This window comes from Miniopterus schreibersii, assembly GCF_964146895.1.
Source record: "Miniopterus schreibersii genome assembly, chromosome: 13".
NCBI lineage: Eukaryota > Metazoa > Chordata > Mammalia > Chiroptera > Miniopteridae > Miniopterus > Miniopterus schreibersii.
Genome location: NC_138113.1, coordinates 56,386,349 through 56,412,786, shown reverse-complemented (window position 1 = coordinate 56,412,786; position 26,438 = coordinate 56,386,349). Strand labels below are relative to the sequence as shown.

Below are 26,438 nucleotides of genomic sequence, written 5' to 3'. Positions count from 1 at the left end.
ATAGTTGCTGGGCTGGCTACAGGGCATGGGAACCCTGGCCTGGCCTGAACCCCCTGGGAGGATAGTCTGTGATCTGTGTGGACATTATAGGAAGTACTCTGCACAGTGCAGGCTCAGGCATGCACAGGATGTCATGGGGATGCTGACCCTGCTGACTAGGAGGCCTGCTCTCAGTACATGTACAGTCCAGCTGGGCGGCCACAGCTCGCACAGCTCTAACCACACTACAGGGCAGGCCCAAGAGCAAAGGCTGAGGCGACTTCCCTGTGCTGAGATCTTTGGGGGTACTTCACAGAGGCCTTGGGGCTTGGGGAGGCAGGAAATGGGTCGCATGTTCGGTTAACCGAGACCTGTCTGGCTTGGCTGGGTGGACAGAGAATGAACACTCTCCTTTTAGCATCTCAAAGATCAGCTCCTGGAGCCATGCCAGTCAGGACACCCACGGGGTTTAGGGACTCCTCTGCGGGTCCTGCAGGCACCTGCACCCCATGCCATCCTTGTCAGAGAGAGGAGTTCCTTGTCACATGTGTGCTCTGCTTCTGCGGTGCCCGACAGCAGGCTGGGCCCTTTCTGTGGCTTCAGTGCAGCTGCAACTCCTTGGAAGCCACGGTTCTCTTGGGATGCCCTCCTGGGCATCAGTCACCGCACCCCTCCCACTTAGAAGTGCTAGCAGCATCTGGCACCTGACATGCCTGAAGCCTCAGGTGGCACCGCAGTCAGGCCTGAAGACAACCCTACTTTTCCTGATGAGGAAGGAGGCGCAAAGGTCACAAAGCTAGCGAGGTGTGGGACTCCAAGCCAGGCAGCCTGAGCCCAGAGCCTGCCTCCGGCTGCTCTGCCATGCCACCTTTCAACGGTGCCCCAAGCCTGGTGCTGATGGCTCACCTCAGCTCTGTGCCCAGATACCTTGGCACGGGGCTCATCCTGGACAGTTGTCCTTCTGGGGTGCCGCCCAGAATCCATTTCCAGCCCACACTTGCGCAGGTCATAGATACAGAGCTTCCTCTTAGGAAAAGAAGGCCTGCCTTTAGGCTGGACTCTTGCTGTGCTCAGGCCCCGGGGCCACCAGTAGATGAGAGGTCAGCTGTCCTGGTGGAGGCAGGCCCCAGAGGACCTTAGAATCCCGCCCGCAGGGCTTCAGGGGCTGAAGCAATGCCTCCTCCCAGCTCTAACCTGCACTTGGGTCCAGGCGGCCTGTGAGAATTGAATGGAAACCCCTGGGATTTAAGTCAAAACTCTGCATGTGGGCTCCTCCTCCCGGGAGCACGCCTGCAGTTCCCACTCACCCTCCCCTCAGGCTTGTCACCTTGACCTCCCTCACTCCCAAGCTCCCAGGGCACTTCCTTTGCCTCTATAACTTGTGTCCTAAGCCCATTTCTTCTACGAATCACTTCTTCTACCTCTGTGATTTTCTGAATAAATGTTCTCTTATAGTCTGAGTCTTGGCTCTGAATTCTTTCCTAGCCAGAACCCAAGTACAGAGGTTGCTGAACCCAGGTCTGGTCTGACCCCACAGGTCTAACTCCTGGTGCTGTTCCCACCACAGCTAACAGGGTGGCTATTTCCGTGATTATCTAAGAGAACATCCAGGAGCCACAGACCTCCAGGAGCCTCTGCTTCTTGCTTACCCATGAACTTTCTGACTGCTGCCTTGGCCAATCCAAAGGAACACGACTTCTCCCTTACGGACCACATGCCTATCCCAGAACTAGCCCAGCTCCACCCTCTCCCTCTCCAAGAAAAGAAAAGAAAAGAAAAGAGAAGAGAAAGAAGAGAAAGAAGAGAAAAGAAGAGAAGAGAAGAGAAGAGAAGAGAAGAGAAGAGAAGAAAAAAAGAGAAGAGAAGAGAAGAGAAGAGAAGAGAAGAGAAGAGAAGAAAAGAAAAGAAAAGAAAAGAAAAGAAAAGAAAAGAAAAGAAAAGAAAAGCTCCATGTGCATTTTTCTGGAAGGATAGGCTTCAATCAAAATTTTAAGAGGCGTGTGATGCGGTAAGGAGTGTCTGGCCCTCAGTGGATCAGTGCTCTCTAGTTCATGCTTGTCAGCTACCGGGGGGCCAGCAGCAATCCAGCGCAACCCCATCTACCACCAGCTGCGACAAGAGTCGGGCCCTCACCAAAGCTGAGCAACACAGGTAAAGCACTAAACACAAATAAGAGCTGCTCAGAAGTAACCCTCTGTGGTCACAAATCACACTCAGCTGCCATTAAGGAAATATTCAGCTGACATTAAGAAATATCGCTTGATTTTTATAAGGTAGCATAAGGATATTACAATTTTGTTTTTTACAAGTCCTCAGTTAGCCTCTGTGATAGGGAGGGAGGGGGAGTAGAAAGAGGGAAAACAGTCTGGAGTCTCCTTTTAAAATTACGAATACACCTACCATGTGATCCGGCAATTCCCCTTCGTGCTTTACCTGAAAAACATGAAAACACTTATTTGTAAAGATATATGCACCCCTATGTTCATTGCAGCATTATTTACAAAAGCCCAGACATGGAAATAACCCAAACATCTATCGACAGATGAATGGGTAAAGATGTGAAAAAAATACACACACACACACACACACACACTCTGGAGTACTACACAGCTATAAAAAGATTAAATATTGCCACTTGGATGGATCTTGAGGGTATTATGCTAAGTGAATCAGTCAGATGAAAACAAACAAAAACCATCTGATTTCACTCATAGGTAGAAAAAAACAAAAAAGTAACAAATGCACTAACAAAACGAACAAACTCAGATACAGACAACAGAACGCTGTTCCCACAGGGGAAGGGGTGGGAGGAGGGCACGTGGGTGCAGCAGTCCAATATACAGTGACTACGTTACCGGAGAGGGGACCTGGCCCTTGGTGGCTCTGCCTAGGGCTGGCAGGTAGTGTGTGGGTTCTTGACTTTGTGCAGGAAAAATTTCACAACACAGTCCAGATGACTACGAGGGAACATTTATTAAAGCTGGGGACAGTAAAACCAGAAAGGGCTTAGCATGGGAGAAGCAATAGGAGAGCCTGGGCTGGGCTGCCCTGGCTCTTTGGGGAGCCAGAGGAAAGGAAACCTTGGGGTCAGGTTCAGAGCACTAGCCTGCGAAGAGCTGCCTCTGCCCATTGCTGTCCTGGTTGCAAGCCTCATGGGGTCCCTTAGAGTTTAGGAGACGCGGCCTCTGAGGAAGAAGAGGGGGAAGGCAATGGCGGAGGGAGGAAGGGGGGACGGTGCTCCCCAGAGGGAGAGCCCAGCCCCACCTCTGTCCTTTGTCTTGAGGCTTTTATTTCTCTCTTGAAGGCAGTATCTTAGGGGAGGTCTCAGGGGAGGGTCTCAATAGAATATTCATCAGCTCTCTAGCTGTGCTCTTTCAGGGTCCTGGTCTCCACCAATAGGTCAGTGCCAGGGCAGGGGGTCATTAGTCAGTGTATCTGGTCCTGAGGCAGCCAGGCGCCACTTGTCCCCTGGCTTCGCTGCGTCCCTGGGCCTGGAGCTGAAATACAGCTGAGGCCTAGATGTTACCTTTAGGAAGGAAGGCTCAGGGGTGTAAACCACAGCACCAGAGATGTTTACCCTGGGGACGAAGTTCTTGTTTTCCCAATTTCGCCCCTCGCTAGGCATCTGGGGCTTCCTGCTCTGGTGCGGTTCTGTTCTTGGCCCATGACACTAAAGTGTTCCCGGTTTAGGGAGGCTTGGGTTTATTAGGTGGCTGCAAACTGCTGTTAACAATCGGGCTCAGTTTCCCTGTACCACTTGTCCTGGCTCACTGGCCTGTCTCAGCTAGACTTCAGGCGGTGAGCACACACTACGGTGTACAGATGACGAATTACAACGCCGTGCACCTGAAATTTATATAATGTCATTAACCAGTGTTACCTCGATAGATATACGATTTAAAAAGGAAGGAGGGAGGCAGGGAGGGAGGGAGGGAGAAAGGAAGGAAGAAAGGAAGGAGGGAGGGAGAAGGGAGGAAGGAAGGAGGGAAGGAGGGAAGGAGGGAAGGAGGGAAGGAGGGAAGGAAGGAGGGAAGGAGGGAAGGAGGGAAGGCAGGGGGGAGGGAGGCAGGGAGGAGGGAGGGACGGAGGGAAGAAGAAAGTTTGAAGCTGGAGCTGAGCACTTGTGGGTTCCTTATACCATTCTCTCTACTTCTGATTTTTAAAAATTCCATAATAAAAAAAGTTTTAAAAATAAAAATAAATCAAAGTTACTATTCCTAACAAGGTGTAAACGGCTGCGCCCGGCGGAAGTCTTACTTCTCCCAGAAAGGAAGCCTCCCCACGCGGAGTCCCCGGGCCGGGGAGGGGCGCACGGCTCGCCCGCGCCCTCCGACCCTGACCCACCCGCGGGCGCCCAGCGAGCGGCGGCGGCTCCGGGCGCGGCGCGCTCTCCTCCGGGCCCGGCGGGCGCTCGGCCCCGCACCGCGGCGGCGGGCGCGCAGGAGGCGGCGCGCGGAGAGGAGGCGGCGGGCGCGCCTCCGGGCGGCAGGTGAGGCGGGGCCTGGCGGCTCCGGTGGCCCGGGACGCGGGGTGGCTGTGGAGGATCGTGACGCGGAGGAAGGAATGAACTCACACGCGAGCACGCACACACGCGGGTCTCCCCTCCTCCCCCTCTCCTCCCCCCCAACACCCCCCGCCCCCCACCCCGGCAGGGGCGGTGCCCTGAGCCCTCCGGGAGGGTTTGGGGCTTCGGACCCCGGAGGACGGCGCCCTGGAGGGTGGCGGCCCGGAGGAGGGGACTCGAATCTGGGCCGAGGCGGTCGGAGGACCCCGGGCTCCGCAGCGGCCCGTCCCCCGCCCCCGCCCCCCTGTCTCCCCCTCCTCCTCCTCGTCTCCCCACCCCGCCCCCATCCTCTCCGGTCCAGCGGCCGCGGCTCCCGAGCGGCGGGCGGCGCGGCGGCCGCGTCGCCTTTGTCTCGGGCGGACGGGCGGCGGGCTCGGCGCAGGCGTAAGTGGCGGGCGGCCGGCGCTCGGTGGGGGCGGGCGGGGCCGCGGGGCTCCAAGGCGGGGGCGGGGGCTGGGCCCCTGGTCCTCCCGCCGCGCGCGGCCCGGGAGGGGGAGGGGGGCTCTGCGGTGCCCGCCTTGGAGGCGCGGGGAGCGCGAAGGGGCCGCCGCCGAGTGGGCGCGGAGGGCGCAGGGCGCGGGGTTGGAGCGCGGGTGTCGGCTCACAGGGACCAGCTGCCTTTTGCCCGCGGACCTGCGGCTTGGGTGCAAATCCTGTCGCTGTGTTTCTCCGGGCAGAGGTGCGCAGGGACCGAAGCGGCAGAGAGGACAGGCAGTGATGGAGAAACTGGGGAGAAGCCGGGAGGGGCCCCACCATCACCATCCATCACCATCACCTCGCTATCACCATCACCATCCGTCACCATCACCTCACCATCACCTACCATCACCACCATCACCATCACCTCACCATCACCATCACCTCACCATCACCTAGCAACACCATCACCATCACCATCCATCACCATCACCTCGCTATCACCAACCATCACCATCACCATCCATCACCATCCATCACCATCACCTCACCATCACCACCATCACCATCACCTCACCATCACCTCACCATCACCTCACCATCACTATAACCTCACCATCACCATCCATCACCATCACCTCACTATCACCAACCATCACCATCACCATCACCATCACCATCCCTCACCATCACCTCACCATCACCATCCGTCACCATCACCTACCATCACCACCATCACCTCACCATCACTATAACCTCACCATCACCTAGCAACACCATCACCATCACCAACCATCACCTCGCTATCACCAACCATCACCATCACCATCCCTCACCATCACCTACCATCACCACCATCACCTCACCATCACCATCACCTCACCGTCACCATCACCATCACCTACCATCACCATCACCTCACCATCACCTACCATCACCATCACCTCACCATCACCTCACCATCACCTCACCATCACTATAACCTCACCATCACCATCCATCACCATCACCTCACTATCACCAACCATCACCATCACCATCACCATCCCTCACCATCACCTCACCATCACCATCCGTCACCATCACCTACCATCACCACCATCACCTCACCATCACTATAACCTCACCATCACCTAGCAGCACCATCACCATCACCAACCATCACTGTCACCATCACCATCACCATCACCTCACCATCACCATCACCAACCATCACTATCACCAACCATCACCATTACCTCACCATGACCTACCATCACCATCACCAACCATCACTATCACCAACCATCACCATTACCTCACCATGACCTACCATCACCATCACCATCACCATCACCAACCATCACCATCACCTATCACCAAACATCACTATCACCATCACCTCACCATCACCTCAACATCCCCATCACCATCATCATCTACATCCCTGATCGCTGCCCACCCCAGTTCCCCAACTTCCCTTCCCCGCTCATTTCTCCATCAAACCAACTTTATCAGATTATTTCCTTTTCACGGGAAATACTTTGAAAAAGTGACAGTCTCTCCCATTAGGAATAAGTACATCTGCTATGGGCATTCCATCACCTTGTGGTTGCAGGTTTCCTCCATTTTCCCATCAGAAAAAGGGGCACAGTGATGCTCCATTCCTCATAGTCACACGGAGATGGCCGTACTGCTTTCGGTCTTGCTAATCCTACCACTGGACAGGTTTTATATATTTTGAAATTTCTTTTCTTTCACTTGGTGGCGATGATGATGATGATACAGTAATGTCTTCACTAAATTGGATAATCAGGAGTTTTATAATTTCCTCTCCTTTGATTTTTGAGTGTCAAAATTCCAGTAACAAATAGGGATGTAAGGAATATAAAACTTTGACTAAAATAATACTAAGAATAGAAGCAAAACAGGTACTTTTGTAGAAAAATCACCAGAGGGCTAGAGGCAACAGAGTGCCATTTTCGTGGTTAGTGGTTCTGAGTCTCATTATTTGGATGCGTATAGTGTCCCCTGGGTGTTTTTCACCCGACCTGAAGAATGTTTTAATTGCTGTGTTTCAGAACACACACCAGGATAGCCTGCCGGACTGTTGGGAGCCCAGCAGGAGAGAGCACAGGGCCTTAGGAAAAGCAACTTAAGGAAAACAAGCTCCCAAGCCCTCTGCCTTTGCCTCCTGGCTAGGAAATGAACCTTGAACTTCTGCGCTTTATGTTCTAATGTAAGAAAGGCAACTACACCATCCTAAATTTCTTGACATGCTTAGAAAATTTTCTGCCCTCAAAGTCAGGATAGTAGGACTCCTTTTCAGTCGGCACTGAAGGAGCCCTGGACAGCCGGTTCATCGACCCCTGGCCCTCCTCCTACGTGTGAGAAAGTGATAACAGTGACTAACAGTGATGCAGACCCAGCTGGACAGCCGCTGTCATTTCTGTCATACCTCAGATGCTACAATGTGAACTATACATCATTAGTTGTGTATCAAACCTCTCCGAGTTGTGAAATGGGGTTTTGAAATAGTATATGTCATTCCGTGGAGAATGACTTTGAAATACTTTCTTTCCCTAACAGTATTTTGGGGCCTCAGATTTAGATGAGGCAGAGTGGATCTGAAACAATCGCATTTTCAGAACAGACTTAAAGAATTGCTTCCCAATGTTTGTAATTCTGGGTCTTTGGGAAAAAGCATCTTAAGGAACTTCGATGCGTTTGGTTGTTACTGAGTTCCATTATTGTATCCCACATGAACCGCTTTAGCCCATTTGAATATTTATATCCCCATATGAGTTATACTATGCTTTAAAAATAACTCATTTCTTTTTATTGAGGAATGATTTACATAGATAAAATTCACAGCCCTTCGGTGTACAGTTTAATGAATTTTTTACCTATGTATGCCCCCATATAACCAACACCCAGAACAGGGTGCTGAATATTCTGTCGTCCCGGAGTGCCCCTCATGCCCCTTCCCAGACATCATAACCACTACTGCTGTCAACACAGAAACGTAATTTCTTTTAAAATAGCTTTTAGATAATTTATTTTAACCCCCCCGCCCCCCGCTTAAATCTGATTGGCCTGGTCCTTTAGCAAATGTGACAGTTCAAGCCCTGGGCCCAGCGCTGTGTAGATTCGAGCTTCCCCATGAAGAGGCAAACTGGGCAAGTAATTGAACAAGCGGGTGTGTATCTGTATGTGCATGTGCAGGTACAGGGTGTCAGCGGGACCCAGGCAGACCCCATCCCAATTTTGGGGGGTGGTTTATTTTGTTTTTGAGGGGGGGAAGGGAAGGTTTCTTGGAAGATGTGAATTTTTAAGTTGGGAACTGAAAATTGAGTAGAAGGTAGTCAGCTAAAACATGCAGTGGGAGGAAAAGACGAGTATTCCAGCTGGAAAGAACATCCTGAGTCATGGCTCATGCCAACGTAAGAAACGTACAAACCTGTAGAGAATTTTTATGAGTTTATTTGAGCCAAACTGACAATTGCCAGGAAGCAAAATCTCAACAGATGGAGAAAATGCCCCAGAGAGTGGCAGTTTTGCACCTATTTTATACATTAAAATCAAAGTAGGAGGCAGAGGGGTTACATGAAATCAATTGCTGATAGATTAGGAAGGTGGGAGAAAGGAAAGCTGGGAAATCTCTAGAATTGGATAAAACAAAAGGACAAACTTCTTTTATATAGGTGGGTACAGGATAGTGAACAGTTAACATGATAACAATAACAATAAGAGGATTTGTGGTCTCTGCTGCAGAGTAGGGGGGGTCTGGAAAAAAGGAAATTACTCTGGCATTCCAAAGACATGTTATCTTAGGTGCAAAAAGGCAATAGATAGACTGAGTTAAGGTAAAAATTATCCTTTGTCAGGGAAGATACCAGCCTAGGACATGACTACCCATCACGACTGGCTTTCAGTTAGGAAGTTTCAGCTTCAGACCATCTTATGCGGTGACTTTTGGCCACCACGCAGGCCTCCCCTGAGCTTGTCAGGTTTAGTATGTGGCCCCTTTCTCGCCCACACTCAGAAATGAGCATGGAGTGTTTGAGGAACAGAACTGAGTTGGGAATAATTGGAGTACAGGGCTGGGGAGAAGAGTGTGAAATGTAGCTGGAGAGTCAGGAGGGTCCCAGTGAGAAAGACTAAGACTGGGGCTTTGCTCTGAGGGCGAGAAGATTGGTCAGCTTCAGCGGTGGGTGCGGCAGGATCTGATCTCTCAGCTGACTGCTGTGTGATGGGGAGATTACATGAAGGACTGGGTGAGGGGCTGCCATGGGCATCCAGGTGAGAGACGGGCAGCCTGGACTAGGCAGTGGCAATAGGAATGGGGGGAATGGATGGACCTGAAAGAAATCTAGAAGGTGCAAACACAACTTGGTGTTTGACAGGTGAGGATTCAAGGATGACCCTTAGGTTTATTAGATCGTATAGAATGGGTGGACGATGGTACTCTTGTCAGTGGAAGTGGAGTTCTTGGGGTGCTGCGGGGAAAGGAATTCCTGAGCACACCCCCCCCCCCATGGGAGGATGGCGCTGTGTGGAAAGCTTTACTGATGATGTAACATTAAGGGGGTTTCTGAGGTCCCACCTCTCTCCATCTCACCAAGGAAGAAGTCCGGGCTTATCTTCAGCAGGACTAGAATCAAGGCCACTGCCCAGAGTTTCTGCTTCATATTAAAGTCCAGTCCAGCCCCTGACTAGCTTAGCTTGCGTTCCCAGCTGCAGTCCATTGTGTGTGGGGTCCACATGGCCATGGGCCATGGGCTGCTTAAGGCCACGTGGTGGGTGAGTGTGGGTCACGGACCAAGAGAGAGAAAGCAAGCAGTTGGGCAAGAGAGAGGGAACTCTGATAATCAGGAGCTTAACCAATTAACTCTACAATATTTCCCATGCTTGTCGTGGGTTCACCCTTCTAGCCAATCCATTATTCCCCAGGCTGGACTGACAGGCAAGTGCCTTCCTGATGTCACCCCAGCTTCACTGCGCATGTGCCCATCTCCCCCCTTTGTTTGATCCCTTCCCCCAGTGATTTGCAGGGAGTGGACTGGTGGCTTCTTGGGGATTATGAAGCTGTAGCTTCCTAATGAAGCTGCCCCAATGACCATGCTTATAATGTTTGGCCTTCCCTTTGCTCTCTTCCCATTATTACTATTAATAACTAGCTAATTACAGTGGTAACAGTACCAGTGGGAATGTGGAGGAAGAATCTGGTTTATAAAATACACTTCTTTGATATATTTCTTTCTGAACACATTTAGTTTCAGCTGTAAGCTAGCTCGTGGAACATTTAGGTAGAAATATCTACTAGGAAGTTGTAACAAATATTTATTGAGCACATTGTATATGCCAAGCATGCTCTTGTCACTTGCGGGGCAGTTGTGAACAAACAATGAACCGTGTCCTCAGGAAGCTCACATTTTGTCAGGCTGGAGCTGCAGCCTGGGGTCTACCAGATGTACATGGTCACTAGGCTTCAGAGGGCATGAAACTGCTCCATAAGTTTTGGTGAAGGAAGAAAACCTAGAATCAAATCCTGAGGAACATTGCAGGAGAAGTGTGGCCTTCAAAAGTATAAGGAGTGGTCCCTAGTGTCACGAGCAGCTGAGAAGTTATGTGAGATGAAGACAAGAGATTGGTCTACTGTTGTGCTTCTCAAAGTGGGTGCCCCAGACCAGCAGCAGCAGTGTATCCCCAAGGACTGAGAAATACAACTTCTTGGGCTCCACCCCAGACCTATGGACTCTGCTTTTGAAACCCTGAGTGGGACCCAGCAGTTGTTTTAACCAGCTGTCCAGCTGCACACCGGCGTGGGAGAGCCGCCGACCTCAGGCTCTGATTGATAAGGAAGCTTTGAGTGACTGGGAAACTTGGCAAGAGCAGTTTCATTGGGTTCTATCCTGTTTGGGCAAATTTAAAAAATTTTTAATAGGAGTGTTTAGGTTTTGTTTTTTTATATAGAAGTTTCAAATTTTTTCTGCATATTTGAGCTTTTCCTTTTACATACTAGTTGACAATACAGTAGGTTCATATTCACCCTGTCCAGTATGATTTTTGAAGTTTGTTTTTCTCTGCTATCAAGCATCCCTTTTTGAGGTCTCAATATGTTAGGCCACCTGCTTCATTGATAATTGGTTTACTGCCCTCGACCCTGAAATTGAGGAATTAAATACCCAAACAGTGCATTCAAGTGGATCTGAATGGTAGCCCGAGAAAACACCTACATGCGTAAATTAGCTCTTCCAAAAGTTCCAAGACTCTTTCAGGGACGTACTTCTAATTATTTGAACTTGGCATTTATGTGAAATAATTGGAAGTGTGCCCTTTAAACTGATCCAGCAACACAACCATAATTATTGTACTTCTAATGTACTTACGAAGAAGAGGACTTTTATTAGCCACGTCTTTTCCTGATTCTTCTGTTGACAGGCTCCTAGGTATTTTATTTCACTTGAGAGGAGGAATTAGAGCATATTACTGTTTTGCTCTCATCAGGGAAAATCTATGGTAGATTTTCAAATGAGAAGTAACCGATGCAGCTAGTACTCTTATTGCCACTCCTGTTTGAAATGAAAACTTCATTTTATATGAATAAAAACTGGTGGGTAGTTTTAATGCTTTATAAAGTGAGTGACAGGCACAAAGAAAGATCTCAGAAGTTGAGTGGATGGAAGGATGGATGGGTCAGTGGGTGGATGGTCAAGTGAATGGATGGATGTGGACACATGTGTGGAAGGGCAGATGAAAGAAAGACGGGTGGATGAGTAGAGGGTTGGGATGGATGGATCAATGGATAGGTGGTTAAACAGATGGAGAACTGGTGGATGAATGGATAGATTAATGGATAGGTAGGTGGAAGAGCAGATGGATAAAAAGGTGGCATGAGAGAGTTGTTTTTCCGAAAGAGGGAAAAGCAGATACCCCTGAGGAGTTTCAGTGAAGGGAGCTGAAGACGCAGCTTTTAGTAGTGCCGCCCCCATTTCTAATGCGATCTTGTGCAAATCCTTTAACATCTCTAAGGTCCTTGTGTGAAAGGATGGCATCGGCCACCCCACCTGCTGCCAGGTTTGTGGTCAGGGCCAGATTGTAATGACCATGAACGTGTTAAAGCTGTAAACTGTTACAGGAATGTAAACAATTTTTATCATGTGTGGTTAGATAATGGGTTGTAGTTTGATGTTGCTTTAAAATACGTTAGGGCTGCACTTTTGCTCCGCTTTGGGGACATGCATGTCATTCCTTGGGCCAGCCCACACAATGCTTTGTCAGGCTCCCTTCACTCCTACACGGATGAGGTGACACAGTGACCTTTGGCTTAATGCAGAGTTTCCCCACCTATGGGATGCAGCATAGAAGCACATGTTACCAGAGTGTCAAGTCTTTGACATCGATGAAAACAAGATGAAAACGTACAGAAATAAAGTTAACTTAAATTTGATGTAAGGGGAAATATTTGATAAATTATAACATAGGTGAGATTCAACTGTCCATGGCAAAAAGTGCGGAGGCAGCAGGCACACAGATGGCTAACTTTGGGGCAACTCTAGCGTAATCGATCGGAGAGTAGGTGCATAAAGGAATCTGCTGCTACCGACGGTTGAAAATATGTCACAAGCTTTTTTTCTTCCCAAGCCAAGGCAGTCCAGGGGCACATAGTGAGCTAGTTCTCTGGCCCCTCTATGGGTGGTAGCAGCCCTTTCAGATGGGCCGGCTTATCTCTTCGTTGTTTAAAAAGCACTTTCACAAACATTTTCGTGCGCACGATTCTGTTTAATAGGTATTGCCGTAGCCACTTTCATAGATAAGGAGGGCGGAGGAGCACCCCTGTGAGAGCACAGAGCCAAGACCCCAGCCCAGGTGTCCTGAGGAGTCCGGTTCTCTTGACCTGAGCGCTTCTCGGTGGTGGAGTTCCCAGCGAAGTGCGCCGTGTCTCAGAGATGTCAACCTGCTGGCCTTGTTTACTGTTGATGCTTTTGAAGAGTCATCAAATGTGTGCAAATGGAATCAGAACAGGCCAGTCCCCAGCCAAGCGCACATAGTGAACTCAGCACCCGAAGGAAGGGGTGCTCCCCGCCTGTGCCGTGGGTCCTGGTGTAAGTGTGGGAGCCTCCTAGTGAGTTCAGGTTGCATGCTTGCGGAGCTGGTGTGAGCTCCCGCTGTTCTGGCACACCCCATGAGTCTCCGGCCATGTTTTGGGGGACATCCTTGCATCAGGGGCAGGCACCCAAAACCTGAGGACAGTGGGCCTTGTAGCAAAGCATTACTGGACACTTGTGACCTCTTGGGGATGCAGTTTTCGGTCAGTGCCTGTAAAACTGGCCTTTGAGCCAACTCACAAGAAGAAAATATGTCACAAATATGAATTCATTTATTCCTAATGAATTTATTCATACATTTTACATGCATTTAGGGAATGTCTACTAAATGCAAGAAGCCCTAGAAATAAAGGTTTTTTCCCCCCCAATTATCTTCTTTTGTGTGCACTTAACCTTTTCCAAAAAAGGAACTGAGATGGAAATTATCAAGTCGAAAGGAATTTTGAAATCATAGGAAGACTGATGAGAACGTCCTTGGGCCTTTGTGTTAATTATTGACCGCAGACACTGGGCTCTGCTTCAGAACTCTGCGCAGCTCCAGGACTCGGCCCAGAGCTTCCTTGCTGATGTCATCAAAGTCTTCGAGAAACACGGTATTTGGATGATGATGGATTTGTTGTGCATTTTCTGAGACAGGTCTTGTGTTTGCTGGTCAAACCAGGTCACAACACATCTGCAGGAGATGCAAATCAGGGCCAAGGGCTGGAGGACAGTGCGCAGAGCACGGAAGCAGGCACCTGAACTTGGAATAATCACGCTCCTGAGTGGAAAGAGCACAGGTGTGGATTCACTCGGGTCTGCGTTTGCGCCCTGCAGGGCCACTTGACATGCTGGCTGACTGAGTCATTTTCCTTCCTGTGCCTCAGTCTCCTTATTTATAAGATGGATGTCATAATGGACACTTGTAAGGATATTGTAGGGTTGAGCTAACCCTTAAACTGAAGACTTCTGTGCACCAGGCACTGTGCTGAATGATGTCTCCTACATGAATTCACTTAATCCTCGCAACACGCTGTGCGGGAGGCACCGTTGCTCCATTTACAGACAAGGAGACAGTGGGCGAGGCGCTGTCGGGTGTCGGGAACAGAGGACCTTCAGTACCTGTCCTCTGCCTGGCTGTGCACCAGCCGCGCTGGCCTCCAGTTTTCTCGTGAGTCAGTGAAGACCATAGGACCTGCGCTACCACTGGGCAGCTGACTTGCGGGGATGTTCAGATATAACCTTGCAAGCAAGCACTTTGTGAGGGAAGGTGCCTAGAGATGCACACGGCATGGGGGCCCCCTGATGGCGCCCACCTCCCTCACCTGGCTGCTGCTGGAGAGCCCCTCCGATGACTCCAACAAAAGGGCAGAGCTGCCCATGGAAGGGGTCTCCCATGTTTGTGTCCCTGGTCTCAGCTGCCTTCTCAACATCTTCCTAGTCCCATTTGGAAACCTGACTTTGAGTGACTCTGTTAAGCAAGAGTTTTGAGCCCCGCCTGCGTTTCAAGGCTGGGGGAGGGTTGATACCAGAAGAACGACCGTAAAGAACATACCTTTGATGAGAAATGTGAGTCTCACTTCTGTGCAGAGACTGTTTCCAGCTGCACTGCTGCTTCCCGCCCAGTGGTTACCTGTGGCCCCCGGGATGGCCATCGGTCTTCCCAGAGTAGCCCGTGTCCCATCACAGGCAGAACAGGCTTTTCCGTCCACCTCATTCGGGTTGGGCTTGGGCTTGGTTCCTATTGGTGACGGGGTGCATTTTTAGTTGGGTGGTTACTGGGCAGGGACCGCAGGCCCCAGCCCCGCCGTGTGGCTTCTCTGGGATTGAGGGACATATGACAGTCGTTGGGATTAGTGGAGGGGATGAGCTCAGCCTCGCACCTCCAGTGGCATCAACCTCCTTTTCTATGGGGAGTGTAGAGGGAGAGCTGTGAATGACTTTGGCTGTGATTGTGTTTACGTTCAACACTTTGGGGAAAAATAGTGCACATCTGTGCACTATTGAATGGGGGTTACGCATCCACAGGCTGGAGTCCGTTTCTGGGTCGTTTCATGAGGATTCAGCTTATTTCCTTAAGAGACCCCTGTTCCTCCGTTACAAATAGCATCGACTCTACTGAGTTTCCTACATATAGTGCATGGCTGAGAAATGTACACACTTGTATTTCTGATGTTCTCAGAAATAAAAATCTAACCGAAAAGAAACAATCAGCCTTATCAATAGTATGCTAAAATCTTAACTTATGCACTTACTGATTTTCCCTCTCTGCTACATCAAAGGAACTAAATGGATAAAACAATAAAAACTTTCAAAAGTTCATTGCCGATGGCTGTTGACATTCATCCGCCACGACTTTGGGAGGACACAGGCAATGAAAGGACAGGCACCAGCGAAAGTCACAAAAGCAGTGTTCTCCCCCCCACAGGCTCCGCTCACCAAGTCTGCGGCCCTGCAGAAAGCTTTCTAAAGTGCTCTGCTAATGCAGTTTCCCGGAGACAGCATGTGGGTTGCAAAGAACATTAAACTGGAGAAGGGAGCCTGGGTTTTATTTCTGACTCCACCTCTGTTGCAGGTCATTGAACCCCTCTGAGCTTCAGTTTTGTCTTTTGTAAATGGGGGTGTAGGGAACGCAGTGCCAGGATTCCCCCCAACTCTGCAGTGCTGTGATTCCATGGCTGTCTTCCTTCATGTGCCTTCCCCATCTCTTTCTCTTACACACTGAACTCGTTGTCCGTTAACTGTACGCCGTTGCCAGAATTACCCAGTCATTGAACACCACACTATGAAGGGTAAAATCACTACTATTTGTTAAACTGTTTCATTATTTTGGAGAGAGGATAGGAGAGAGCTCTATGCTTGAGGCTCTAATTACAGTAATATAGTGCATGAGATTATAGCTCTCTTTTGCCCTATTTTATTGATGGTCATGGCCCAGATTTTTATTTCCGTGCTCCCATCCCCATATTCCACTCATGCAGTAAGAGGCTGCCCTCCCAAATGAGAAATGATGGGCTGAGGTGGTGAATCTCAGTTAGGAGGGGTCAGAGAGTGGGACGAGGGGCCTGCCTCAGCCCCACACAGCTCTCATGTGAGCAACACTTTTTGGGCTGCCTTGAGCTCCGGTCTTCCGCATCTTTGGCTCAAGGCCCACTGGGACTCTGCCCCTCAAACGGTAGGAGTGTGTCACTAGGAGGTGCCACCCTGTGCCAAAGGGATAACAGAAGGAAGCATCTTCCTAGAGTATACGTTTTTCTTAAATATTTTTTCAGAAGATCAGCCAGATATTTAAAAAACTCAACTTCTCAGCTTTATCACGGAATAGAAGGCATAACTTACCTTCATATTTAATATAAAATAGAATGCTTCAAAGAAATCTCAAGCAAATAGAGGCTAATGTGGGGTATTCACCCAGGCCTCGCAAATGTTCTATTCAGGGCACTTTGGTGGAAAACATTGGAAATTAACATTCGCTGAGTGCCACGAACTGTTCCAAGCATTAAAAAAAATAATAATGTAACATCTAAATGTCATCCATTATACAGTCACTACTCAAATTTCCCTAGTTGTATCATTAATGTCTTTTTAATTTGATTTCTTTGAGTCAGGATACAAATAAGACTCACACATTACATTTAAAAAAATATATAAAAAAAATATATATGTGCCCAGCCGGCATGGCCCAGCAGTTGAGCATCGACCTAGGATCCTGGAGATCACAGTTTGCTTCCCGGTCAGGGCACATGCCCGCGTTGTGGGCTCGATCCCCAGTCAGGGGCGTGCAGGAAGCAGCCGATCCATGATTCTCTCATTATTGATGTTTCTCTCTCTCTCCCCCTCTCCCTTCCTCTCTCTGAAAACAATAAAAATATATTTAAAAATATATATGTATATATGTGTGTGTGTAATGTACATAGAAATTTAGTTCTACAACCCAATCTTTCCTTCTTTACTACTTTTTTATTCCTATACCTTCCCCCTCTCCCTCCTTCCCCTTCCCCCTCCCCCTCCGGCTTCCATCAGCTCGCTCTCTGTATCTGTGGGTCTGTTTGGGTTTGTGTTACTTAGTCATTTGTTTTTAGATTCCAGATAAGCGAAGTAATACGGTGCTTGTCTTTGATTTATTCCCCTAGCACAATACCCTCTCGGTCCATCCATGCTGTCGCCAATGGCAAGATTTCATTATATTTTATTGCTGAATAATATATTATTGTATATTTATATATACCACATCTTTATACATTCATTTATTGGTGGACACCTAGGCTACTTCTGTATCTTGGCTCTTGTAAATAATGCTTCAATGAACATAGGGGTGCATATATCCTTTTGAATTAATGTTTGTGTTCTTCAGATAAATACCCAGAAATGCATTTGCTGGATCATATGACAGCTCTATTTTTAATTTTTTGAGGACCCTCTGTACTGTTTCCCCGTATTAGCTTCACCAATTTACAGTCCCACCAACAGTGCACTAAGGTTCTCTTTTCTCCACATCCTGGCCAGTACTTGTTGTTGTTGATTTGTTGATGGAGCCATTCTGACAAGTGTGAAGTGATATCTCATTATGTCTTTAATTTGCATTTCCCCCATGATTAGTGATGCTGAACATCTTTCCATATGCCCGTTGGCCATCTGTATGTCCTTTGTAGAGAAATGTCTGTTCAGGTTCTCTGCCCATTTTTTAATTGGATTGTTTGTATTTTTGGTGCTAAGTTGTATGAGTTCCTTATATATTGTAGATATTAAGACCTCGTAAGATGTATCATTTGCAAATATCGTTTATTCAGTAGGTTTCCTTTTTGTTTTGTTGATGGTTTCCTTCACTGAGCAAAAATTTTTAGTTTGATGTAGTCCCATGTGTCTATTTTTTCTTTTATTGCCCTTGCCTGAGGAGACACATTCAAAAAGATATTACTAAGAGCATTGTCAAAGAGTTTACAACCTATGGTTCCTTCTAAAAGTTTTATGGTTTCGGGTCTTACATTTAAGTCTTTAATACATTTTGAGTTTATTTTGTATATGGTATAAGAAAGTGGTCCAATTTACTTTTTTGCATGTATCGCTCCAGTTTTCCCAACACCACTTATTGAAGAGACTGTCTTTACCCCATTGTATATACTTGCCTGATTGGTTATATAAGTAAGGATTTATTTCTGGCTCTCTATTATCTTCCATTGTTCTACACATCAGTTTCTATATATCTCTTTTTATGCCAGTACCATACTGATTTGGTTATTGTAGCTTTATAGCAAACTTTGATTAGTTTGATATCAGTGAGTATGATACCTCCCACTATGTTCTTTCTCAAGATTGCTTTGGCTATTTGGAGTCTTTTGTGGTTCTCTATAAAGTTTAAGATTAGTTGCTCTAATTATGAGAGGAATGCTATTTGTATTTTAGTAGGGATTGCACTGAATCTGTAGATTGCTTTAGGTAATGAAGACATTTTAATGATATTAATCCTTCCAATCCATGATCAAGGTATATCCTTTTATTTATTTTGTCTTTCTCAATTTCTTTCTTCAATGTTTTCTAGTTTTCAGAGTACAGGTCTTTTATCTGTTTGGTTAAAATTCTTCCCATGTATTCTGTTTTTTTATGTAGTTATAAGTGAGATTGGTTTTTAATTTCTCTTCATCATTGGTTTTTGGTGTATAGAAATGCAACATATTTCTGTATATTGCTTTAAACTTTACTGGATTCATTTATTAGTTCTAACTTTTTTGGTGTAGTCTTTAGATTTTTCTATAAATAGTATTATGTCATCTGCAAATAATGAGCGTTCTACTTCTTTCTTTCAATTTAGATGCCTTTTATTTCTTTTATTTCCTGGTTGCTGTGGCTAGGACTTCCAATACTGTGTTGAATAGAAGTGGTGATAGTGGGCATCCTTGGCTTTTTCCTGATCTTAGAGGAAAAGCTTTCAGCTTTTAACCATTGATATGATATGAGCTGTGGGTTTGTTATATATATAGCCTTTATTATGCCTTTATTATATGTGCCTTCTATACTTATTTTGTTGAGAGTTTTTACTATAAAAGGATGTTGAATTTTGTCAAATGCTTTTACTGCATCTGTTGAGATGATTATATGGTTTCTACCCTTTACTTATTTATTATTTATTTATTTAATCATTTAAAAATATTTTTAATTACGGTTTATATACAATATTATATTAGTTTCAGGCATATACCCTCATGATTAGATATTACAAAACTTACTAACTTATCATCCTGAGAAATCTCATACCCATCTGACACCACACATAATTTTAGAATATTATTGACCATATTCTCTATGTTGTACTTTATACTCCATAAAGTACAACCAATTTGTGCTTTTTGAGCCATTCACCTTTTTCACCCGTCCCCTCAACACCGTCCTAGCTGGCAACTGTCAAAATGCCCTCTATCTATGAGTCTGTTTCTGTTCTGCTTGTTCATTTATTTTACTTTTTAGATTTAATTGTTGATAGATATGTATTTATTGCCATTTTATTGTTCATCTTTTTTATCATTTTTTTCTTCTTCTTAAAGAAGACCCTTTAACATTTCTTGTAATACTTGTTTGATGGTGATGAACTAACTCCTTTAGCTTCTTCTTGTCTCAGAAGTTCTTCATATGCCCTTTGATTCTAAATGATAGCTTTGCTGGGTAGAGTACTCTTGGTTGTAGGTTGTTGCTTCTCATCACATCGAATATTTCTTGCCACTCTCTTCTGGCCTGCAAAGTTTCTGTTGAGAAATCAGCTGGAAATCTTATGGGAGCTCCCTTGTAGATAACTCCTTTTCTCTTGCTGCTTTTAAGATTTTTCTCTTTGTCTTTTACCTTTGGAATTTTAATTATGATTTGAAGTGTCTTGGAGTGGGCCTCTTTGGGTTTCTCTTGTTTGGGACTCTCTGTACTTCCTGGACTTGTATGTCTAATTCCTTCACCAGGTTAGGGAAGTTTTCTGTCATTATTTTTTCAAATAGCTTTTCAATTTCTTGCTCTCTCTCTTCTCCTTGCAACCCTACGATGCAAATGTTGGTATGCTTGAAGTTGCCCCAGAGGTTCCTTATACTGTATTTTTTTGGATTCTTTTTTCTTTTTGCTGTTCTGACTGGGTGTTTTTTGCGTTTTTATATTCCAAATTGCTGATTTGATTCTCAGCTTCATCTACTCTACTGTTTTGTTGTTTTTTAATGTTTTTATTGATTTCAGAGAGAGGAAAGGAGAGAGAGAGAGAAATAGAAACATCAATGATGAGAGAGAATCACTGATTGGCTGCCTCCTGCACAGCCCCTACTAGGGATTGAGCCTGCAACCTGGGCATGTGCCCCAACTGGGAATCGAATCATGATCTCCTGGTTCATGGGTCGTTGCTCAGTAAACCACTGAGCCACGCCAACCAGGCTACTCTACTGTTGATTCCCTGTATATTATTATTCATTTCGGTTAGTGTATCCTTTATTTCTGACCGGTTCTTTTTTATGGTTTCTGTATCCTTTTTCATGCTGTTGAAATTCTAAGTTCCTTTAAGTTCTCACTAAGTTCCTTGTGCATCCTTATAACCATTGTTCTGAACTCTGTATCTGGTAGTTTGCTTGCCTCCATTTCATTTACTTCTTTGTCCTATTCTTATTTGAGACCTGTTTCTTTGTCTCCACATTTTGTCTATGTTTGTTTCTATGTATTAGGTAGAGCTACTACATCTCCCAGACTTGGTAGAGTGACCTTGTGTAGGGCCCACTGGTGCAACCTCACTGTCACCCAAGCTGGGTGTGCCAGGTGTACCCCTGTGTGGGCTATGTGCACTGTCCTGTTGTAGTTGAGCCTTGATTGCTGTTGGTGTTACTGGGAAGGATTAACCCCTAGACTGACCAGCTGTGAGGACTGGCTATGACTATAGTGGAAGAGTTGCTGTGCAGGAGTTGACCCCATGGAACAGAAGTTGTTTCAGTTCAGCTTTGGTGCTCACCAAGTCCATGCCTTGAGTGTGTTGCTCATGGAGGTGGTAGGGTTGTAATCCAGCATGGTCTGAAGTCTCCACTGGGTGCACTGGCTCAGGGGCCTTCAAGGAAGTGCAAAGTCAGCCACCCAGCATGAGCTACAGAGTGATCTTCAGATGGCTGCTATTTGTGCTGGGCTTGGCGGTGCCCAGAGAGGCCAAGCTGTGAACAAGGTGGGCTGCTGCTAGTGCCAGGTCTGGGACCACTTAGCAAGAAGTATTATGTACACAGAGGTCAGATGCTACTTGTTTAGGAGGTTTTAGGAAAGTCCGAAGTATGAGGCAAGACAGCCCTTCCTATGGTAAAGCCACTGAAAACAGCTTGGGTGGGCCCAAAAATTGGGTGGGGCAAGCTCTGAGGAACTCACCAGGGTGGGATAAACAGTGTGAGCCAGGTTAATGGAGACTCAGTTATAGCACCCACCTGCTGGCTCTGTTGGGAGGTTGTCAGAAAAGGAACAATGGCCTCTGCCAGCATTTTTGTCTGGCAGAAAGCTTCCCCCCAGCTCTCAACCTGATGTCAGACAATTCAGTTCCTCCCCATATGTTGGTGGTGCCTTTCAAGCTGCTGCCCAGTGCTAGAGCTCAGAGGGAGAAAGTCTGTGTAAATCTTTGCATAGGCCCTTTAAGGGGAACTCCCTGGGACTCTGGCAGCCCTCCATCTTAGCCACAGTGCTCACTGGTTTTTACAGACAGAAGTAATTGGGACTTCTTTTCCCGTCTCTGGGACCCTGGGCTTGGGGGCCTGTTATAGGGCTGGGACCCCTTGCTTCTCAGGGGAGACCTTTGCAGCCAAAATATTCCTTCTGATTTTTATACACCACTTGCGTGTGTGGGACCAGCTTATTTGCAGACTCTGCCCCTCCTACCAGTCTCTGTGTGGCTTCTTTTTTAAATTCCTAGTTGTAGGACTTCCATTCAGCTAGATTTCAGGTGGTTCTACATGATGGTTGTTCTGAAGCTTAGGTGTAATTTTGATGTGGTTGTGTGTGGATTCAAGTACCACATTTACCTGTGCCATCTTGAAGTCTCTATATTTTGTTAACATGAAATATATTGCATTTATTGATTTATAGATGTTGCACCATTCTTGCATCCCTGTGATGAATCCCACTTGATCATGGTGTAAAATGCTTTAATGTATTGTTGAATTCAGTTTGCTAATATTTTGTTGATAATTTTTGTATATGTTCATCAAGAATATTGACCTGTAATTTTTTTAGTAATGTCTTTGTCTGTATCAGGGTAATGCTGGTTTCATAGAAGGAGTTTGGAAGCATTCCTTCCTCTTCAATTTTTTGAAATAGTTTAAGAAGGATAGATATTATTTCTTCTTTGAATGTTTGGTAGAATTGAGCCATGAAGCTGTCTAGTCCTGGACTTTTATTTGTTGGGAGTCTTTTTTTAATATTTATTACTGCTTCAACTTCACTGCTAGTAATTGGTCTGTTTAGGTTTTGTGTTTCTCCATGGTTCAGTGTTGGAAGATTATATGCTTCCAGAAATTATCCATTTCTTCTAGGTTGTCGAATTGGTTGGCATCTAATTACTTGTAGTATTTTTTAATGTTCTGTGTACTTCTGTGGTGTTGTTTGTAACTTCTCTTCTACTTATTATTTTATTTATTTAGACTCTTTTTGTCTTGATGAACTTGGTAAAGATTTGTTAATTTTGTTTATCTTTCCAAAGAATCTTAGTTTTTCTATTTTTTTAAAATTCCATTTTGTTTATTTCCATTCCGATCTTAACTATTTCCTCCTGTACATTTACTTTGGGTTTTGTTTGTTCTTCTTTTTCTAATTCCTTTAGGTGTAGGGTTAGACTGTTCATTTGGATTTTTCCTGTTTCTTGAGGTAGGCCTATATAACTATGAACTTCTTAAAACTGCTTTTGCTGCATCCCATAAATTTTGAAAAGTTGTGTTTTCATTTTTATTTGTTTCAAGATAGTTTTTTATTTCCTATTTGATTTCCTCCTTGATCCATTGGTCGTTTAGTAGCATGATGTTTTGTCTACACATATTTGTGTTTTTTCCAGTTTTCTTCCTGTAGTTGATTTCTAGTTTCATGCCATTGTGCTCAGAAAAGATGCTTGATATGATTTCAGTCTTCTTGATTGAAACTGAATTTATTGAGGCTTGTTTTGTGGCCTAATATGTCATCTATTCTGGAGAATGTTTCATATGCACTTGAAAAAATATTTATTCTGCAGTTTTTAAGATGAAATGTGCTATGAACGTGCTAAGTTGATGTGATTTAATGTGACACCTAATGTGACATTTAAAGTTATTATTTTCCTATTAATTTTGTGTCTGGATGACCTATCCATTAATGTGAGTAGGGTATTAAGATCCCCTACTATTATTGTATTACTGTGGATTTCTCTCTTCATGTCCATTAATAATTATTTCATATATTTAGGCCCTCTTATGTTGGGTACATAAATATTTATGATCGTTACACCCTCTTCTTGAATTGACCCTTTTATAATTATGTAATGTCTTTCTTTGCCCTTTTTATATTTTTTTGTTTCAAGTCTATTTTGTCTGATATGAGTATTGCTACCGCAGCTTTCTTTTCATTTCTGTTTGCATGGAATATCTTTTTCCATTCCTTCATTTCAGTCTGTATGTGTCTTTTGATTTGAAGTGAGTCTCGTGAGCAGCATATAAATGTATCGTTTTTACTGCATTCAGCTACACTATGTCTTTTTATTGGAGAACTTAATCCATTTACATTTAAAATAATTACTGATAAGTATGTACTTTTTCGTATTTTGTTAATTTTTGGGGGTTGTTTTTATAGCTCTCTTTTTCTTCTTTTCTTGATCTCTTTCCTTGCGCTGGTTTTCTTTAGCTTTTTCTTTCCTTGTGCTGGTTTTCTTTAGCGTTTTCTTTCCTTTCTCTATATTCTTTGTGTAGCTTTTGCAGGTTTTTGGTGTGTGCGAACCATGAGGTTTATGTATATGATTCTATATCTATTTTATACTGTTAGTATTTAAGTTTGAATATATCCTATAAGGACTACATTTTTACTCCTTCCTCCATTCTTTATGTTATTGATGTCATGTTTTAGGTCATTTTGTGTTGTGTATCTCCTATTTATTATAGTTTAAGTAGAGTTTAATGCATTATTTGACCTTCATAATAGTTTTTAAAATATGTGATTTCCTATATTTGTTAAGTATTTGGCTTTACTTGCAAGATTAGTTTTCTTTCCTCATATTTTCTTATTTCTGATTGTGGCTAAGCATTTGTATGGATTCATTGTAGGTTTTATAATTGTACTCTTTTTGAAGATGAGGAATCTGAGGTACAAAGAAGTTAAGTAATTTGTTCAGAGTTTACAGAGCTAGTAAACCACAAAGAAGACTTAAACCCAAGCAGTTTCTCTCTTCCCTCATTTTTCATGCTGCCAGTCCCCACTTACAGAGAAAGTACCTATACCCTAAAGCATGAACTGTCCATATTACAGATATGACAGGTAGATATGATGAAAGGCAGGGGAGTTTTGCTCTAGAAGGTCTCCAAAACTGACTTCAAGGCAAACATGATAGATGTAAAGCTTCCTTCCCTAGACTTTCAGGGAAGCTGAGGAGAGAACAGAATCTCTTGAAACTGTCACATTTTCTAGAAGTAAGCAAATGTTTCACTGCCATACTTTCTGCTTCCTGGTGAAGCTAGTCCAGTCTTACCAGCCACTGATGGGCCTGCTCTACTTCCTGGACCACTGAGCCCAAGCAATCTTGATTTTGAACAAGAGGAGATTCTGCAGGGACCATACATGATGTATTAAAACTATAAAATGAATTGGAAATCAGTTTAAAGAGAGATGTGAGCGGAGAGCTATGGTTTCCGATGGAGAAAAGGCATCAGTTCTGTCTTGGATAATCAAGAAAGGTTTCCTTAAGATAATTGGCCCTGACCCAAGTGGGCAAGGAGGGCCATTACAAACAGAGGAAAAACAAGAGTGAAAAGCTTAGGAGCAAACTGCACAGCATGTTTCAGGGATCCAGAAATGAAGTATCCTTGCTGCAGCATCAGATTGTGTGTGAAAATGGGGGTGATAAGGCTATCAATGGGAAATTGAGCTATTATTAAGCTAAAGAGTATAAGTTTGAGTAAGTAGTCAGTGATGATCTATCAAAAGTTACAGAGGAAGAGAAAGGATAATATTTATGTTAAAGGAAATAAAACTGGCACAATCTGGAGAATCACAGAGACTGGAAGAAAGGGAGAAGTAGTCAGTTTAAAGACTAATTAGGAAACCATTTAAATAATTCAAGAAAGAGATAGTGAGATTCTGAACAGGTCAAAAGTATGGAACATGGAAAAGAGCATACTTTTAATTCCAGGTGTACTAAGATATGGAATCTTCATATATTGTTTCAATATCGGCAATGGAAAGAAATGAAAGAGCCAGATATGAAAGTTGGTTCAATTAAAAAATATGGGGTTCCACTATATGGGAGAACATATTCACCAATGATGCGTCTGATAGGGGGTTAATTTCCAAAATATATAAAAAACTCATATAACTCAACACCAGGAAGACAAACAATCCAATTTAAAAATGGGCAAAGGACCTAAATAGACACTTCTCCAAAGAGGACATACAGATGGCCAAGAGACATATGAAAAAATGCTCAACGTCACTAATCATCAGAGAAATGCAAATAAAAATCACAATGAGGTATCACCTCATACCTATCAGAATGGTTACCACCAATAAATCAACAAACAAGTGCTCTCGAGAATGTTAAGAAAAGGGAACCCTAGTGCACTGCTAGTGGGAATGCAGACTGGTGCAGCCACTAGGGAAAACAACATGGAGTTTCCTCAAAAAAATTAAAAATGGAACTGTCATTTGACCTAGTGATCCCACTTCTGAGAATATATCCTTAGAGTCCCAAAACAGCAATCAGAAAGAATATATGGACGCCTATGTTCATAGCAGTGTTTTTTACAATAGCTAAGATCTGGAAACAGCCCAAGTGTCCATCAGTAGCTGAGTGGATAAAAAAGCTGTGGTACATCTACACAATGGAATACTATGTGACTACGTGGACGGACTTGGAGATTATTATGCTAAGCAAAATAAGCCAGACAGAGAAAGACAAATATCACATGATCTCACTTATTTAGGGAATCTAATGAACAAAATAAACTGACGAACAAAACAGGTCCAGAGGCATGGATGCATGGAATAGACTGACAGACCTCAGATGGGTGGGATTTGGGAGGGGAGGTGGGAAGAGATTAACCAAAGCACATATATGTATATATGCATAACCCATGGACACAGACAATAGTGTGGTGAAGACCTGGGGTGGGGTAGGGTCTGGGTGGAAGGGGGCAAAGAGGGGAGAAAAGGGGGACATCTGTAATACTGTCAACAACAAAAAAGCTATATATATA

General features: G+C 45.0%; 1 protein-coding gene across 1 annotated transcript in view; it reads left to right on the top strand.

The window, feature by feature from the left end:
- The first annotated feature begins 4,883 nt into the window (after nucleotides 1–4,883).
- Nucleotides 4,884–26,438, top strand: part of GPR45 (G protein-coupled receptor 45) — an 86,941-nt gene continuing 65,386 nt past the window's right edge. The window contains exon 1 of the mRNA XM_081157026.1: nucleotides 4,884–4,927. The gene's annotated coding sequence lies outside the window, so the exon portion shown is untranslated. The remainder of the gene's footprint in view (nucleotides 4,928–26,438) is intronic.